The 16,131-nt window shown below is 41.2% G+C and overlaps 1 pseudogene; it reads right to left on the bottom strand.

Annotated features, from left to right (window-relative positions):
• Positions 1 to 4,244: 4,244 nt before the first annotated feature.
• LOC124617117 lies at positions 4,245 to 4,361 on the bottom strand (annotated as a pseudogene).
• Between the last annotated feature and the right edge of the window lie 11,770 nt (positions 4,362 to 16,131).

Here is a 16,131-nt window from a genome sequence, read left to right as displayed (position 1 = left end):
GACACTGAATAGTGCACGGTACATCCAAACCGTCATCGAACCCATCGTTCTACCTTTCCTAGACCGGCAAGGGAACTTGCTGTTCCAACAGGACAATGCACGTCCGCATGTATCCCGTGCCACCCAACGTGCTCTAGAAGGTGTAAGTCAACTACCCTGGCCAGCAAGATCTCCGGATCTGTCCCCCATTGAGCATGTTTGGGACTGGATGAAGCGTCGTCTCACGCGGTCTGCACGTCCAGCACGAACGCTGGTCCAACTGAGGCGCCAGGTGGAAATTGCATGGCAAGCCGTTCCACAGGACTACATCCAGCATCTCTACGATCGTCTCCATGGGAGAATAGCAGCCTGCATTGCTGCGAAAGGTGGATATACACTGTACTAGTGCCGACATTGTGCATGCTCTGTTGCCTGTGTCTATGTGCCTGTGGTTCTGTCAGTGTGATCATGTGATTTATCTGACCCTAGGAATGTGTCAATAAAGTTTCCCCTTCTTGGGACAATGAATTCACGGTGTTCTTATTTCAATTTCCAGGAGTGTATATTGCGCTGATACATGCAGTAACACGAATAACAGATGTTGTTTTTCCGCCCATGTAAAAGGATTATACACTAAATGAAATGCTAGTAACTCACACTTAGTTTGATATACTGACACTACGTCCATCTTCGACGTGATTACATGTTTATTCGGAATATTCTCACTTCAAATATCTTTCCATGTTGAACACATGGGCCATGCACAGTCTCTGGTTTCCAGAGATTGCATTTTTAAGAAAAGCGCGGAAGAAGTTAGAAGGTAACAGTCGATCAGAGTCTCAGCCTTGCGCAGTAGTTGTGAAGTCGAGCAGACAGAGCGGTGATCGTCGCGGAATGAGCACCTAAAATAGCGGAGTTGTCGCTGAGAAATTTCTGTTTGAGGTGTTTCATGATGTGTAACTTGAGGATGAAGTATTATTTGTAAGTCTATTGTATAAAGAGACAGCACTTCAGAAAAAAGTTACTTATTTTAAGTTTGATAGCTGCAAGCGTGAGTTCAGTATGCTGCCCAATGTTATCTGCGTACTTGTCATCAGGGGAACTGTCAGTCATGTGTTCAGTATTCTAATTAGACCTCGCCCATATAGATAACTTAAATAATATTGCATTAGGAAGTCACGAAAACAAATTTTTTTAATAGGAATATTTTGTGGAAGCAGATATTATCGTGTGTGACAGTGCGGAGAGAGAGAATGGTAATTGTTTATGTTAGATGAATGTTTTCGTGTCATTGAAAACATTGAATTTCAAAGCACTTCCTTTTATCACGTCTCCACTGTTCAAAAAACATGTTCGGTAAACGTGTGTATGTGAAATCGTAAGGGACTTAACTGCTAAGGTCATCAGTCCCTAAGCTTACACAGTACTTAACCTCGATTATCCTAAGGACAAACACAAACACCCATGCCCGAGGGAGGAATCGAACCTCCGCCGGGACCAGCCTCACAGTCCATGACTGCAGCGCCTAAGACCGCTCGGCTAATCCCGCGTGGCCATGTTCGCTAAAAATTTTCATTGTAACGCCTTGCTGTTTGGCGGGAACAACAATAAAATTAGGAAAAGAGAATGAATTTATCTACAGAAACAACAACTGGAGTAAAATATGAATTAAGACGGCAAACTTATTTTAGATCATCATCTGCGGTGCTACTAGAGCAGGGTCAAGTTCTGATCCGCAACGTAATAATTTGCCATAGGGCCTAACTTCACGTTTTTGACAGAATATTGGGAACAGTTTTAAATTAGTGAAATTTAATATAAATTCAGCGGATGCATTTCGCAGTAGGGCACATTTAAATTACGTGAGAGTTAGTCATTCTGATTATTCTTGTAAATTGAGATTTTATGAAATCTAATTTACAGACTGTCAGACTAATTTCAGATCAACTAAAACCACATTACTAAAATGTGATTTGCATTAAGAAGTTCATGTTCAAAAGGAGAGTAGGGAAGAAATTAGGAGACACAATTTTTGTATTGTTAGCGAATGGTTCAGTTACACAGAGTTTCAGCATACAATTCCAACTAAACTTCACAGTCATGGGACATGATGTGGAAACATCCACTGAAATGATGGCATCTTGACTTTTAAGGTGATATTAGATTTATCCATTTCGTATTAGATTCTTGTAGAAGGATCTTCTTCCTTGCAAAGCAGCCACAAACATGAAATTGCAGGAACAGTTTCCGTCACTGGCCTTTTCCGAGTGCATCTGGAAGGTAACGAGAAAAAAGATGGTAGAACATGCGGTTTAATGTCTCGTCAACAGCGAGGTCAATAGGAACAGAGCTATAGCTTCTTCAGGGAAGCATGGTACAGAAGATAATTGCTGCCTTTTCCAGATGAATCATCCAACGATTCAAATTAATACAAGCTGTTAACGTTTGCATGGCCACTTGGTGACAGAGTCCCTGTTGGGTTCTGCCTCGGGTTCTCTGGCCGAAGTTTGTTAATTTTTCTGGCTTTTCGCCTGCACGAGTGACTGTCATTGTCAGAGTTTGTACGCTCTGCTGCAGTTTAGCAGTCCACTACCAACAGTGGATCGTGACAATGCCAGCAACTAAGCAAATAAGCAACTCACACTGTCGACAGACTTACCACAAGTCCTCACTGGACGACCCGGCTCAACGTTTTGTTGTGCATATATCGTGGTATGCCTATATCATGATATCAATGGTGTGGTTGTATATAATTGTAGAGACAAAATTTAGAAACAACGATCATCAGCGTTCTGGCGGAAGCGTGGTGAGCAGAGTGTCCAGAAAGGACCAGTCCGCGAGAGAAGTAAGCACGTAAACACACAATTTGGCACCAGTCAGCTGCCATAATTCGATTGTGGAATCTTAGTCGTTGCAAGTAAAGAGAAAATTTGAAACTTCCTGGCAGAAAACTTAAAGTACAGAAATGGCACTAAACTGTAAATGACCACCACACAATTATTCAGAACAATCGCAAACAGAAATGTAAAACATAGATTAACAAAACAGTTGAGCATTGTAAGAAAGGAACAGACGATCGTGCTTACACGAAGTTGAATGGTCATGTGATAGAGAGGATATTAAGCGATTATTTATACAATATTATTGCAAAGTACTTACATGAAATTTAAAAGAATCTGTAACTGTAATCTCAAGAATAAGGATCGTGGCAGTGTATGTTGCCTACTTTGTTTGTTAAGATAGTATAGATTTTACCCTAATTTCTTGTTTTCTTTAACTTCAGACAACAAGATAATGTTCTAAAAACGAAACATGTCACGAAACAATAATTGTTTATTAATATAACTGTGGTTGTTTTCATTAAGGAGGTAAGACGGCAGACGGGCTGACTTGGAGCAGGAGAGGCATCACAGGACATTTTAATTTTCATTGTCTATACTTTTACAAATAAATTCATAAAACTTTGTCAGCATGACCAGGAAGGATTCAGAATTTACACTCACAGCAGTGAAAGTTCGAGAACATAACAAAATAAATTTTTTTTACCTGTGAAATTTCATAATTTTTTTCACTTACTAATGGCAGCATTTGTTGCTATAGGTACACTTTTCTTCATAAGTAAGAGAGATTCTTCGATGAATTATGCACAGCATACGAACCATACTCAAATGTTAATGAAACTCTAGAATTTTGCAAATCTATTAAAAACTGTGGTAAAAATTGAGGTAATTAACTAGAAAATTTGTGTTTTTTTCTAAAGATGATGTTTAAAATATAATAGCCCATTCGTTTTTTCATAAATTAAATAAATTCTAGAGTTTCATACACCTGTAAGTATGGCTTGTATGCTGTGCAAAATTCATCGAAGAATCTCTCTAACTTATAAAGAAAAGTGTACCTATAGCAACAAATGCAGCCATTAGTAAGTGAAAGAATGATGACATTTCACACGTAAAAGAAAATTAATTTCTTATATTTTCGATCTTCCACTCCAATGAGTGTGAATCCTGAATCCTTCCTGGTGATGCTGACAAAGTTTTATTAACTTATTTGTAAAAGTATAGCACTCCGTCTTCAGGCCACAAGTGGCCCATCGGGACCATCCGACCGCCGTGTCATCCTTAGTTCAGGATGCGGATAGGAGGGGTATGTGGTCAGCACACCGCTCTCCTGATCGTTATGATGGTTTTCTTTGACCGGAGCCGCTACTATTCGGTCGAGTAGCTCCTCAATTTGCATCACGAGGCTGAGTGCACCCCGAAAAATGGCAACAGCGCATGGCGGCTGGATGGTCACCCATCCAAGTGCCGGCCACGCCCAACAGCGCTTAACTTCGGTGATCTCATGGGAACCGGTGTATCCACTGCGGCAAGGCCGTTGCCGTGTAAAAGTATAGACAGTGGAAATTAAAATGTCCTGTGATGCCTCTCCAGCTCCAAGTCGGCCCGTTTGACGTCCTACCCCCCCCCCCCCCCTGCCCCTTAATCGTTGGTAATATCCGTCAGCTGTAGTGCTCAATATGACCTAGATTATTTCCAAATTGACTTCCGTAATTCTCTGGGGAAATGTCTATATTTTACAAAAACGGTAACTTTATAGACTACTACTTGAAAGCCCAGATACATATTTTATGACAGTAGTGAGATTAATAAATGAAACAACGATTTAAATAAAACTCATACACTAGTTTGATACGGTGAAATTCCAATCAAAATTAAGGTAGTGTATCAGGAATTCTGGGTTCGCTCCCTAATGGTAGCCGGAATAAGTGTTCCAAGTGGCAGTCTCGCCAACAGCTACGAGTCCGCAAGCAGATTAAATTTTTTGTCGAGCTGGTACAGGATAGGTGGCAATTTGTTACGCCATCCGCGCCAAGACGCATGAAGTCGCTGCTGCAAGGTAATAGCGAAGCTTCGCTATATTTCATCAGGAGAATCCTTCCTTGTTCGCTCGGTCGACAAAACTGATGCTGGTTGAGGAAGTTAACCCGCTCTGATTATATTCGGTAGTGACCGTAACGAACCAGAAAATACTGCGTGTGTCACTGCAAGTGCCTGAGTTAACTGAAATTGTTAGTCGCGTTTCCCAGTGCATCAGAAAATTATTGCTCCCGCTATTTCACTTCTCTCTCTGGAACTACTTAAGATTGAGACCGGCGTTTTACTGCGCTAGTCCATTTGTGGCCATCAACCTTGTTGCTTTCTAATAAAATCAGGGGTACAGCGAGTGTCGAGAAAACGCGGGAGGATCGATAATTATATGCTGTGTCAAAGTTTTGTAATTTTGCTTCTTTTCTTCATTTCATTCTTATTCCTCGTTTTTCTGTCCCGAGGCAGTCGTTAGATGGCTGCGCACTTGCTTCGCACAACGCCCTCAATAAAGTCGTATTCATTCCTGGCAATATATTTTCTGTACACCTCAGTTCTGAATTTGCTTCCAGAAGAAGTAGTCCTTAATGCCGTTGAAGTGCGACACACCCTGTAGACTGGCAGCAATATTCCGTACACTCTTTTCTTTTCATGAGGTAATATTTCTTCGTTTTATATGTTACATTTCAGATTTAACATCATTGGTGCACGATGTATGGAAGGACATCCATTTTTCTTTACCAGTTTTCCCACAACTCAAGTTTCCTAATGAGCAGCCTGAGTTAGTACGAACATCATTAACCTGGAAATACACAAAATACAACACAGTAAAACACAAAAATTTCACTTGTAGTATGACGTTAACTCATTAACGATGCTTCTGATGATACAAAGTGAAGGACGCCTGACTTAAATAAGGACTGCAAATCCTTTGCAACAGAAAGAATGACGTAAGCTCAATGAATTATTAAAAATGTAATTGAGGACCAAGTAGATTATGAACACTTTACCTACATTTACTTTATATCAAAGGGTTATTCTTACACTCCATTTTGAGTTCATCGAAACGTATTGAAAAAGCGTAAGATGAAACGTAGTGCTATTGTCTTTGAAAGTTAACAATTCTTACAAAACTCAAGTGATAAACGTGATAATAGACCTGGTGCATTATTCATCAGTTCACTACATCATATGAAAAACTAAAAATACTGAAAACATCGCAATTACAGCAAGATAATATAGTGACCATCAATTACATGAGCAAATGGCATTTTTCGCTATTTTTACCGTCAATTGCCGGCTTTGAGTGTATAAGAATGCACCACTGAAGTGTACACTTCAGCTAAGACACCAGGAAAAAGTGCAATAAATTCAATAATTTCTAAAGTTAGCATGTTATTCAATTATTTGCCGCCACCTACTGCGTGAATCGTAAAGGTATTGTATTATATTGTAGTATATACTAACCGGGGACCTAGAAACGACGGAGAGGCTCCGTCCCCGCCGCAGCCGCAGTGGTCCACAACCCCACGACGACCTCCTCAGTTCACTTCACCCCTCCACCGCCCCACACCGAACCACTCTTTCACGGTTATGGTGCGTTTCGCCCCCCGGTCTACCCCTACAGGGAACGTCTCACACCAGATGAGTGTAACCCCAATGTTTCCGTGGTAGAAGCTGGCCGTTGTGGCCGAGCGGTTCTAGGTGATTCAGTCCGGAACCGCACTGCTGCTACGGTCGCAGGTTCAAATCCTGCCTCGGGCATGGATGTGTGTAATGTTCTTAGGTTAGTTAGGTTTAAGTAGTTCTAAGTCTAAGGGACTGATGACCTCAGATGTTAAGTCCCATAGTGCTCAAAGCCATTGGAACCATTTGAACCATCCGTGGTAGAGTAACGGTGGTGTACGCGTACGTGGCGAACTTGTTTGCGCAGCAATTGCCGACATAGTGTAGCTGAGGCGGAATAAGAGTAATCAGCCCGCATTGGCCGGGGCAGATGGAAAACCACCAAAAAACCATCCACAGACTGACCGGCTAACCAGACCTCGACACAAGTCCGCCGGGCGGATTCGTGCCGGGGAACAGGCGCTTCTACCCACTCCGGGAAGCCGTGCGTTAGACCGCACGGCTAACCGGGCGGGCAGTCATAAAGTAATATATGTATGATGCGAAAACGGCAATGTAACATTTTCGCCACGACAAATTGTTGGCTGATGTTACACTGTCACTGACCTATGCGAAATGTAGGTCAGTTATTTATGGCCTGGGCTGCAGGGGTAGGATGGGACACGGTGGTTTCATTAATTGTTCACTGGGGCGGGCGGAAACCTCCCTTCCATCGGACACGGCGCCGGACCGCGTCGACTGTGCGTTGTCGCTGCGAAGATCGATACGTCGACAGAGCGTTGGCCGCCGCCGACAACGCCCACGCATTGGCCACTCGACAGCGGGCGGCTCGCATGTCGATAACACCCCCCTTCTCCAGCGCAAATTGAGAGGCGGCGTTGACAGGCAAGCGAGTTTTTGTCCTCCCTCGCCTGCTGTGCAGCCGTGTGACGGAGCCACTGATGAGAGCGTCGCCGTATCGCCGACTCTGAAATGGGAGCGAACGGGCAGCACGCACACTGTACCAAATCACAAAAGTTACTGGAAGCGGAATAGCTGTTGCATTCATTTAAATACGAAAATTTCTTCAATTTCTTTGCTGTGATCCATCAATTTCCTTGAAAGTCCAAGGACATTTAACAATTATAAGTTCTGCCTATATTTACGATTAACTGCTCAAGCTTGTGTCTGCTTCGTAACGATATTTCTGTTGTAGTCTTCAGTGCAAAGACTGGTTTCATGGAGCTCTTTAAGATAGTCATGTACAATGTCTTCCGCCTTGTGTGACTGCTGCAGCATACATCCATTTGTTTTCTGTATTCAGGAGTTGCTCTTCCACAATGCTTCTCCTCCCTCCCACTTCTCTCCAGTTGGTATCCCTTAATGGATCAGAATGCGTTCCATTAACCGATTCCTTCATTTGGCCAAGTTGCGCCATAATTTCTTTTATTGGCGATCCGATTGAGTTCCCCTCCATTAGTCATTGAATTTACTCACCTAAACTTCAACATTCTTCTGTAATACCTCAATCCAGGCACTTCTGTTCCCTAGTCTACATTGTTTTCCATTCACGTGTGACTTCTATATCATGATTTACTTCTGTGATGAGTAGTTATACTGCCAAAATATAAAATATCCCCACTATTCAGCATGTGACTGATACAATCTGATATTACTTGGAAGTCCACGTCGACATTGTCTTAAATGTTATCTGCCAATGGACTAATGGCCGAATGCGCTAACAACATGAACTTTAAATGATGATGATTGAGACAGTTTCCTCTTATAATAAAGGTACATAGGTCGCTGTAGTTGCACAGACGTTTTATCTAAAATTGTTTAAATCCCCTTTCAAAATTCCTATTAGGGTTTCTTCGAGAACAGGTTTAATAACATTGGAGATAAACTCCAGACTTACGCATTTCTTATCTCACCTCCTGCACCCTATTATTGTCGTTCTAGCGCCATAAATGGTTTCTGTACCAGTAGCTACGCTGAAAAAAAGTAACTGACCTTTCTTCCAAAACCTCGCGAGATAATGAAACGGTTAAACCAGTTGTTTCATAATTGGAAGGACCAAGGTTCAAATCTCCCTCCAGCCTTCCAATTTTAGGTTTTCTGAAATTTATGTAAAGGGATTAAAACGGTAAATAACCTGTTGGCTTCTGTCTGGGTTTCTCCGGCCGATGTTTATCTACTGATTTTTCTGACGTTTCGCCTGCACTTTCACACAGAATTTACGCCACATGCAATCACTGGGTACACTGCTTCCGTCCTGGGGTGTGAAAAGGAGGCTGGTGGCACTGGCTGTTTGGTCTTTTTAAACGCTAAACCAGTACAGTACTTACATAGTGCCCTTACTCCCAACTAAACTGGTCACAGTCCTCCTGAGTTTATATCACAGAGGAAAAATTAAAAATCATTACACAATTTTTGCTGATTATTTCGTGGACAAATGCACACATTTTAGACATCAATGAAAGAATGCTGCACGCATTACTAAGACATTGATTGTCAACCCATAGATGATATTCAAACTCGGGCCGTGTACTTACGCTATGAAAAGTGTGGTCACAATCGATCAACTTTGTGGCAATGAACGAGAAGCTTACAATAGACGTCTGAGCTCCAGCAAGCCAAGGAAGCAGGAATTCATAGAAGATCGCTCCATGTTATGATATCATTCATTATTTCCCAAGTGATTTACATTTATTAAACAGTTTATAATAGCAATGATAGCAAAATGATAGCAGGCTAACAATAGGTCTGAATTGTAGAGCCAACGTTTAACATGTTCCTTTAAGGGACCTGAAAAATTCAAAGCAGAAATGTTTCAAGGTTAAATGTAACCACGACTACCACAATTTTATGTCATGCAAAGTATTTAAACCAATTCAAATGGCCCAAGCTAACACAATGCTATTAATTATAGACCGAAATTTGGAAGATCAGCTGTAACAAAGACAAGCGAAATTTTAGATAGAGATAAAGTGTTTAAACACTTTAAATGTCCCAAACCAACAGAATCAACTTAAATAGCAGACCGAAATCTTTGAAGATAAAATGTAATAACGATTAAGACCACTTTAGGAATGGGAGAAATTTTTAAACAAATTTAATTGGTGAAGCTAACAGAATTATTTTAAATTACAAATCAAAATTTACGCGGTCCATTGAGAAAGATGACAAATTGAAGCGATACAAAGGCCAACAAATAGCCCTGCTGACTAAGAAAAGCTTGACACAAAAAGGTTACGGCACCAAAAGAGATCCCAGCCAAAAGACAAAAATAAGCGATTTCTGAAAAAAATTATGCCCACGCAAACCAGAGAAGAAAAGCTAAAGCAGCAGTCATCGTGCCGCAGAGCTGCTTCACACGAAGTAAATGCTGCGGCGAATCCCAAATGCACTCCAGTGGCATCGCGCCGGCGGTGCGCTCACACTTGTCACGCGGAGTCAATTGCACGCATAGACTGCAAAAACGCTGGGCGCTCTAAAATAGGCGTTATGTGACAATAAGATGTCTAGAAACACCAACAAGTCAATTAGTACGAAACACATTTTCAGAAAATAGTGGTCTGAACACGCAGTCCGGTGTAAATTGCAAAACCCACCAGGCGGCGATTAACAGATTACACTAACAAATTCAAGAGCACTGCAATTTTAAACAATCTTCAGTCCTGGTTCTGTTAGTAACACAATGGTCAGATACCAGTACAAGAGGCCCCGCAGGCCCAACCAGACTGCAAGAATCAAGTAAGGAATCTCGTCTCACAACACCCAAGGGTGTCAACACAGAAAATGTCACACCTCTTCGGTAGTTCACCTGGTATACTGATAGATTTGACCAGGTCAGAATCTAAAATATAATTAAAAGAGCACATTAAACATAAATGTTCATAACAGCATTGGCAGCACCTGCGACTGCCGTCACATTCCCACCGCTTGACAATGATAATGTTCGCCATCATTTGGCAAGGAGAAACATAATTAAATGCAAACAATAAAAGACTATTAGCACAATCGTCACACCCGGGGTCGCAACTAAGTTACTTTTCAGGAAAGCAACACAGGGGGCGCAGCGCAGGTTCAAACAGTTTCTACAAGCGATACAGACTACTCTACGGCGGATTTAATTTCCAGGAAAGCACAAAATCATAACTCAGGGAAAAATCACATAGGGAAGGGCAGTAACGACAAAGCCCACTAACGCCGTCAAACTACATCACATAAGACGGCCCAGCAACAGGAATGGGATGACATTTAGAGAACCACACTCATTTAATCATAAAGTCGTTCGCGTTGCAACGTTTCCCTCAGGGCGAATCAGTCAAGACACCGACCACCGACGCGTGGCAACACACGTTTTCTCCAGCCGACTTCTTCCCCCTCGCCTCCGCTGACTGTCGTTCCACAATGCCCGTCTTGCAAATATTTCAAACCTGAAGAAGTTTTGCAAGAGCGCCTCCCGGTGACCAGAGAGGAAACGAACCAGATATACGATCTACAGACCGCAATCGATACTGGACGACTCGGCTCAACGCTTCCATCTTAATCCACTGGAAAACAAAAGCGGTGTAGCCCTCACGCAGTATTAGGAAAAGCGAGATGCAGTAGACTTCAGTTGTGATGATGAGCAGTTTAGTGTGATCAGCCCAAGTATCTTCAGTTTGAAACGGAAATATACAGCTCCCTCCCGAACGTATAACAGGGAAAACAGAAAAACCGAAAGAGAGAGGGGAGAGAGAGAGGGGGGGGGGGGAGAGAGAGAGAGAGAGAGAGAGAGAGAGAGAGAGAGAGAGAGAGAGAGAGAGAGAGAGAGAGAGAGAAGTGGGGGGGGGAGAAAGAGAGAGAGGGAGAAAGAGATAGAGAGAGCGGTCGAGCCTTTTTGTGATTATTATCATTATTATTATTACTATTACTCTTACTGTTGTATTTCCTTTGTTTTCAGTCAAATACTGGGCCTACTGATAGTGGGGCAGAGGGATTGTTTATTGGAAACATTTGGGAGGGATCTCCAGTTCCTGCGTTCATCTCATGATCGGGAAAAACCTCACGAAAACCGTGGTCGGAACCGAAGTACGATACTTGCTTTTAATTTACTCTTGGGACAATGTTGCCCGCTAATCTGAGCAGTCTGGTTTCTCTTGTCCTGACCTACATCTGCATCTCCACTCCACTTCATGTGAACCAACATCGCCTTTACATATGTCTACAAGAGTCACCATAAGCGAACAAAAAAGGTCCTCCATGATTCTAGAACAGATTAACGTTTGTTCTGAAATGATTACTGAGAGGCAGCCCTTTAATTTTTAACAGCTACAACTTACTACAGCTCGATGTATCAAAAAAGGGGATTATTTTGTGTACTATAAGCAGACACTTTCCCTTTTATTATGATGTTCGTTAAGAAGACGAGAGCCGCAGTTGTCCTTCGTGTTACATACGCTTTCCAATTCCAACAATGTGCATGGAAATGAGTGATGCGCTCGTGCTCTAGGCTAATGGTCCCGGGGATCTTGTATGGCTTCCCTGAATACATGTTCAGGAGAAGTTTTCCCGTCGAAAAGGAAAGACTGATTGATAGGAATCCATTGTGCACTATACGCGGGCAATAAATTTTTACTAGTAACAGCGAATTTTCTGTTCCAGAATCAGAAGAGGAGGAGGTGTACTTGGAAAAGGCTAGGAGATAAGGGAAGAGTCTCGTTAGATTACGTCATGGTCAGGCAGAGATTCCCTCACCCAGACGCTGAATCTGAAGCATCAATTTGCCTCTCAGTATATTCACGTAAGTCTCACCAGTTACATGTTCATCAAAGATGAAAGTCATAGCACATGAGCTTTTCACCAACCACACCATCATCTTTTGGCAGCTCTGCTGTTTCGATGAACTCATTTATTGTCGATTGCCTCAAGATCAGTGCCGAATATTTCCCCTGTTCACTTCACCATTGATGTAAATCAGAGCTACAAATCTAAACAACACAGATTTTTTAGTAAAACTGACGTTTTCATCCAATTTACCTGCAAACCATTCACACTTGTGCATCCGTCTATCGGTGTCATCTTCTTTTAAGTGTTACAATATCTGTAACTTGTACGGATGAAACATCTCCTTTGCCTGTATTTTGTGGATGGTTGACCTTACAACACCTACTTCCGTGGATATTCGACGGATGCTGGGCTGGCATAGTCCTGGGCCAAGATAGCGTCTTTCGTTTCGTCTGAAATCTTTGATCGTCCACAACAGTGTTTGTCCAACACACTGCCTTCTTCTTTAAGTTTGGCAGTAAAACAAACTGGTAACTCATGAGGGTGCAGAAGCTTAAATTCTTCTGCAATTTTGAGAACGACTATGCTCCTTGTCCACTTAAGATTACCTACTCCTATCTTTCTTTTTTAGACAGAGCCATCGTTCAATATGGACAAAACAAGATTTATTAGAATTACAAGAATTTATTTTTTTATTATTTATTTAATTTATAGAATTAGAATATTTATTAGGATTCATTAGATTTCCATACGTAGCCAGGCTTTGTGCTTTAAGTTTACATGCAAGCGCAAGTAGACTTTCGTCTGCGGCTCTGAGTTTTAGTTGGAGCCTGCACGCGGTCCGGGACCGTCGCAGTAGGCCATTTTTGCGTTGAAACTGTAATTTATTATTATTTTCTCCCCCCAAAATTGAGACGACTACATTCATTCATACATACCATAGTGTGCTAGGAGTGTAGGTGGCCATACATGTCTGACGTGAGAAATACACTTAAATAAGCTTTTCAGGAGAATGGCGTGTAACAGCAGCGGTGCAGAGTGAGGGATCTACACCTCCGCATCGCTACCATATGATCATTACGATGACTGTGTGAACCCACATCATACAAGTAAACTTATTAAGCACAAGCATAGCTGGACAGTCCTGAAAGTTTAGATTCATTTAAAGCCACTTCTTTGTTAAGCACATCAATATTTAACGTAACGTTCAAGTAAAGTTCATTCCAACCTTAACATTTGAAGTTAAATATTCACAGAAGCATGTCGTAATTTAAATTCCACTCCTTTTATTTTCCTGTCGACATATATATATACAAATGACGATTAGTTTGGCTTTAGAAAACGTAAACAAGGCAGGAAATTCTGACGTTGTGGTTGATAATGGAAGCAAAACGAAAAAAAACTCATGGCACGTTCATAGTATTTGTCGACATGGAAAAAGAGCTCGACAATATAGAGTGGGGCAAGATGTTCGAAATTCTGAGAAAAATAGAGGTAAACTATAGGGAAGAACGGGTAATATACAGTATGTACAATAACCAAGAGCAAACAAAAAGAGAGAAGGACCAAGAACGAAGTAGTAGGATTAAAAATTGTGTAAACTAAGGATGTAGTCTTTCCTACTACTGTTCAATCTACACATCGAAGAAGCAATCACAGAAATAAAATAAAAGCACAGGAGTGGAATTAAAGCTCTATGTGAAGTGATGTCAATGACACGATCCATTGGTGACATTGATATCCTCAGTGAGAGTGCAGAAGAATTACAGGATCTATTGAATGGAATGAACATAATATTATGTAAGGGTAAATCGAAGAAAGACGTAATTAATGAGAAAAAATCGGAGAAACGCTAACATCGTGCAACTTAATAACAGAGATAGTGAACACGAATTGGTGAAGTTAAGATGTTCTGCCACCTAGGCAGCAAAATAACCCATGACGGGCGGGGAAAAGACAAAAAACAGCAGACTAGCATTGACAAAAGGGCATTCCTGGCGAAGAAAAGTGTACTAATATCTAATATAAGTTTTAGTTTGTTGAAGATATTTCTGAGAATGTTGCATGGGGGCTCAATTATTAAAAAATGAAAATATAATAATTTTAGTAGCTGTGTGTCCGGTTACGAAGTCTTGTAACCGGTTGGTCCTGACTAGTATTAGTACACAATCTGACTGCAGAGAATAACAATAAAGAATGAAAGGAAATTTCCGTTAACACAATTGATTAATTAAGTCCCCTGCAACTATAAAAGCTACGAAACAACAAAGCACAAGTGTAACTGTTCTGTGTGTAGAAGTGTGATTCAACGTACACGTATCTGGCACGGTTCTTCCTCGATACGACAAGAAATTTTAAACACCATTTACAATGAACTAGTTGAAAAAACAGAAATACGATGATTGCACATAGAAACCAGAATTACAAGTCTAATACATGATCACGAGCCAGATGCCTTGTTGACTGAACCTGTGACCAAGAGGCATTGTTATTTAGGAAATTTGAAATAATAGAAAATTTTTTACCTCCATATATATGGACGAAAAATACACTGTGATCATTGCAAAATCTTCTATATATACATTACACTAACCGAACAGCATCTGCTCTCTCGCCCCGCAGAAGAACAACTGCACACGACATGCTCTCAACTAGTACTGCTCTCGACATCCTCTCAACAAGCACTTCCCACGGCAACGTCTGAACTACAACTGCCGTCGACATTCTCTGAAAAACTACTGCGCCGGTGGAGGCGGCAGAATAATACTCTTTTGCGCCATCTCTGGCGCTGTGACTCAGTGTAGCCACCTTCCATATGCCCCTCCTCCACGGGCTAGAATTTGATGATATTTTTGCCAGCATTGGTGGTGAAAATACCACCAAATTCGTCCAAAAAAATACAGACAAAAATAAAAGAAGATATTAATAAGTAAATGTCACATAAACAAATAAATTTGGGCTTTGCACTGACCCTTCAATAACCTAATGTATAAAATACAGTAAGGAATACAAATGCTTGCAGACATGTGATTCTACATAATAGCTCACACAAGTATCATTTGTTAAACAATGTGGTTAAACAATTCAATCAATACCGTCAGCAATGACGAATAGGTCCAGGTAAGAGTCTCATAAGATTTCATAAACAGTAAATATACAAAAAATTAGTTTATACAAACATTCACATAGAATCTTTTCAATAGTTCAATAAACAAGTAGCATTCCTCAGAGTAGTTGACAGTTCCAACAGTGGCACCCAGCAACCGCGAGCAGGCGCAGACACCACATGTGACATTATCTCCGCAGCAGTAGTTCCATCAGTGGCACCCAGCAATGTTGAACAGATGCAGACAGCAAGAAGTGACATCATTTCAGTAGAAGCAGTTCCATCAGTGGCACCCAGTAATGTTGAACAGGTGTAGACAGCAACAAGTAACATTATCTTAGTAGAAGCAGTTCCATCATTGGCACCCAGCAATGTTGAACAGGTGCAGACAGCAACAAGTGTCATCATTTCATTTCAGTAGAAGTAGTTCCATCAGTGGCACTCAGCAGTGTTAAGCAGGTCCAGGTAACAGTCCATAATATCCACTATCACTAATTAAACAGTTCATCAGCAGTAATTAAACATTTCCAAGTGGCACCCATCAATGTTGAATATTATGTTCATTCCAACAGTTTGAATCCACACGCAATTGCTTTTACAAAATTATTATCAATGCTCTTACACTAAACATACAAATTATAGTAAACACACAAATGATATCTGATAATTGTCATATTAACTATTACAAATACACAAATATCAGTAAACCTATAATATTTATGGGTGTCAGTGCAAGCCACAACAAACAAGTAAAATAATATTTAGGAAATAAGTAGGTACCAATTATTTGGGGTTAGG

This window comes from Schistocerca americana, chromosome 5, assembly GCF_021461395.2.
Source record: "Schistocerca americana isolate TAMUIC-IGC-003095 chromosome 5, iqSchAmer2.1, whole genome shotgun sequence".
Taxonomy (NCBI): domain Eukaryota; kingdom Metazoa; phylum Arthropoda; class Insecta; order Orthoptera; family Acrididae; genus Schistocerca; species Schistocerca americana.
Note: the sequence above shows the minus strand (reverse complement) of the source record. Positions and strands in the feature narration are given on the sequence as shown.